The sequence below is a fragment of the Cynocephalus volans genome, chromosome 13, assembly GCF_027409185.1.
Source record: "Cynocephalus volans isolate mCynVol1 chromosome 13, mCynVol1.pri, whole genome shotgun sequence".
In the NCBI taxonomy this organism is placed as follows: Eukaryota; Metazoa; Chordata; class Mammalia; order Dermoptera; family Cynocephalidae; genus Cynocephalus; species Cynocephalus volans.
The window spans coordinates 27,928,387-27,932,451 of record NC_084472.1 but is presented as its reverse complement, the minus strand read 5'-3'; the positions used below and the strand labels follow the sequence as shown (position 1 = coordinate 27,932,451).

The window sequence follows — 4,065 nt, the reverse complement described above, 5'->3', positions numbered from 1 at the left end:
TGTTGTTATGAGTCTCTAACAAAATGAGGTATATAAAGCATTTAAGATCCATGCCTAGTAATAAACTTAAAATTTAGAAAGTAACTTATTTTAATTTAATTTATAATTTTTATATTTGGATAAGAATGTCAGTTTTGGAAAGAAACTGGTGACAACTAAACAGTGCAAAGAAAAAAAATGCATCTTTTCTGTTAATGAATCAAAAATAAAGTGCTGCAGCCTATATGGAAGGAGTAAAATAAAACGTTGTTTTCATATGTTTTCTGGATTAACCGCATTGATCATAATCTAATAAACCTCACAAGAAATTTGAACTTGTCAAGATGACAGATTCATTAACACTCTATTCTTTGCTTAGTGAAATTGAAAAGGAACCAGAAACAGAAAAAGTAATCAAATTCAGACGGAGCATAACCTCACAAAAAGCTCTTAAAAATAGGGCAATGAATGTAAATGTGAGGACAACAAAAGGGATTTGGAAGGAGTGAATGAAATTGATCTTCCTGAGAGATAGTGAAAAAAAAAAAAAAAAACCAACCAAACCAAAACCAAAACAAAACAAAACAAAAAAAAAACCAATGGCAACCAGAAACTTGCTGAAATCCAATGTTAAATAAGAAAAAAACTTTCTGCTGCAGTCTGGGTCTAAGTCCTCAGAAGAAGTAGTGGCCAGCAGAATCGTTAGACTTTTAAAGTTATTGATTTTTGGAAAGTGGCAGCAGTTTAAACTTAAGTGACTATCATCCTCAGGATATTTGGTTATGAGGAAAAAAGCTTAGGAAACAAACATTTGATTTGTGCTAAACACAGGGTGGTGGGAACAAGTAGTCAGGGCTCTGCTCTCCAGGAGTTATCATCAAGTTGGGGAGAGGTAGGAGAGAACAGAAGCTACTATGTGGGAGACAAACAATGACTGGTGAATTTGGAGGGGGATTATATAATTTCACTTTTTAATAATCCAATTTCTTTCATTTTGAAATAGGGTTTGAAAGATGAATAGAGAAATAAAAGTCTACCAGGTAGACAAGGGGATAAGAGGATTACAAGCATAGGGGGCAGAATGTTAAAAGGTTCAGAGACTTAAAATAGGAAAAGAAAATGGAGAAATTTTTATTCACCAGAATATGGGGCACAGAAAGGGTTGAAGGTATGGCTTACATCAGTAGTGAAGTCGTGTATAAGGACTTTAGAACTTTGGAAAGTACAGAGGAACATGGATGAAAAACTGAACAGGATAGTGAAATTATTTAGTATTTGATGTAATCTCTTCTCTGTGCTAAAGCAAACTTCAGTAATCTTACTGGGCTTAAGAGATGCTTGATGTTTAGGAATTATTTGTGGATAGTAGTCCTGGGAGAGCAGAGACCACAAAACCGGTGGCAAGAGGGCAGACAGAGAGAATCACGAAGACCACTGCTGACAATGTGCCATATTTGTACAAATTTTAAAAAGATACCACTGTGGGACTGGTTGTACTTTTATGCAAAAAGGATTGAAGCCCATGGCAGGGTGCACAGTTTTGGTGGATTTAAAAATGGGCAAAGGAACTGAATAGACATTTCTCAAAGGAAGATATACAAATGGCCAACAGACATATGAAAAAATTTCAACATCACTCAGCATCAGAGAAATGCAAATCAAAACCACATTGAGATATCATCTCACCCCCAGTTACACTGGCTGTTTTTAAAAAGATGGAGAATAACAAATGCTGGTGAGGATACAGAGAAAGAGAAACACTCCTACACTGTTGTTGGGACTGTAAATTGGTGCAGCCATTATGGAAAACAGTATGGAGATTCCTCAGACAACTACAGACAGAAGCCATATGATCCAGCAATCCCACTGCTGGGTATATACCCAGAGGAGTGGAAATCATTATGTCAAAGAGATACCTGCACCCCCGTGTTTATCGCAGCTCTATTTACAATAGCCAAGAGTTGAAGCCAACCTAAAAGTCCATTATTGGATGACTGGATAAGGGAAATGTGGTACATATACACAGTGGAACACTACTCTGCCATAAAAAAAAAAAAAAGAATGAAATATTGCCATTCACAGCAACATGAATGAACTTAGAGAAAATCATGTTAAGTGAAATAAGCCAGGTACAGAAAGAGGAATACTGCATGTCCTCACTCATAAGCAGGAGCTAAAAAATAAACAACTAAATAAAAAAGAAAGAAAGAAAGATATGACAATCACAATAATATGTTGAACTTCCAAAAGAGAAAACAGAACTGGTTACTAAAGGTGGGAAAGGGGGTTACCAGAGGTGGGAAAGAACAGGTTACTAGAGGTGGGAAAGGTAAGGGAGGAATTGGTAAAGGGACAAGAAAAATGATTACACTGTATAATGTTGAGCTTTAAAATAAAGAATTTATATAAAAAAACAAAAACATTTTGTCTTTCCTTCTGCCAGAATCTTCTACTGAACTCCTTTTCCTACTTCCTTCATCTCTTTATTTTCTCCAAAAATCAATCTAATCTCTTACTATTTTTCCTTCCATGGAATGAGAAGAAGTTTGAAGGTCAGCATCTGGGGAGAAACAGTAGAAAAGGTGAAAAGGAATAAAGTAAGAGAGAGAAACATATGATTTTTCTCTCCAACTTTCCATTTTTTCTCTTTTCAAGTGTCAATATTATTACCGTGTTGTATATAAAAAAAGTAAAGAAACTAAATGCCCATCAATAAGAAAGTTGGTCTGTATTAGAGTCTCTGAACACTCTTACAAATATGGATGTTTGAGCCCCACACTAGAACTTTTGGATCTGAATAATAGAAGATGGACATTGGCAACAGGAGAATTACCAAACTTCACCAGTGATCCTAATATAAACTGAAATCTGCTACTTAATGCACTACATTAGCTCATGATAAATTCATGCAAAGGAATACCATCAAAAAGAGTAATGCAGATCCATATGAACTGACATTGATAAATGTCCATAATATGTTCAGTGAAGAGGGCAGCTTAAAGAATAATAGGTTTGCCGTTTGGTTCTCTTGAGGTTGGCAAGAACAAGTGCCTTACAAAAGGTGACAAAAAGGGAGCCAAGAAAAAAGTGGTTGGCCTGTTTTCTAAGAAACATTAATATAATGTGAAAGCACCTGCTATGTTCAATATAAGAAATATTGGAAAAACACTAGTTACCAGGACTCAAGGAACCAAAATTGCATCCAATGGCCTCAAGGGTTGTGTGTGTGCAGCAAACCCTGCTGATATGCAGAATGGTCAAGTTGCATTTAGGAAATTCAAGCTGATTACTGAGTATGCTCAGGGAAAATACTTCCTGACTAAATTCCGTGGCATGAACCTTACCTGTGAGAAAATGTGTTCCATGGTCAAAACATGGCAGACCATGATTGCAGCTCATGTTGTCAAGACTACCAATGGTTATTTGTGTCGTCTGTTCTGTGTTGGTTTTACTAAAAAAACACAACAATCGGATACAGAAGATCTCTTACAGTCAGCACCAACAGTTTTGCCAAATCTGCAAGAAGATGATGGAAATCATGACCTGAGAGATGCAGACAAATGACTCGAAAGAAGTGGCCAATAAATTGATTCCAGACAGCATTGGAAGATGTAAAAAAGGCTTGCCAATCTATTTATCCTCTCCATGATGTCTTTGATAGAAGAGTGAAAATGCTGAAGAAGCCCAGGTTTGAACTGGGAAAACTTATGAATCTTCATGGTGAAGGTAGTAGTTTTGAAAAAGCTACTAAAGATGAGACAGGTGCTAAAGTTGAATGAGCTGATGGATATGAAACACCAGTCCAAGAATTTGTTTAGAATTCAGACTTTTAATAGTGACGAATAAAAAGTCCTATTTGTGAAAAATAAATAATAGGTTTATGATGATTTCATTTATTTTATAATATATATCATATATGTAATAAATAATACAGTCATATGTTGCTTAAGGATGGGATATATACTGAGAAATGTGTCGTCAGCTGATTTTGTCATGCAGACATCATAGAGTTTATTTACACAAACCTAGAGTGTATAGACTACAACACACCTAGGCTGTATGGTATACCCTATCGCTCCTAGTGAG

The 4,065-nt window shown here is 35.8% G+C and overlaps 1 pseudogene; it reads left to right on the top strand.

Moving 5' to 3' along the window:
* Window positions 1-323: 323 nt before the first annotated feature.
* Window positions 324-3,797, top strand: LOC134361613 (small ribosomal subunit protein eS1-like; annotated as a pseudogene).
* The last annotated feature ends 268 nt before the right edge of the window (window positions 3,798-4,065 follow it).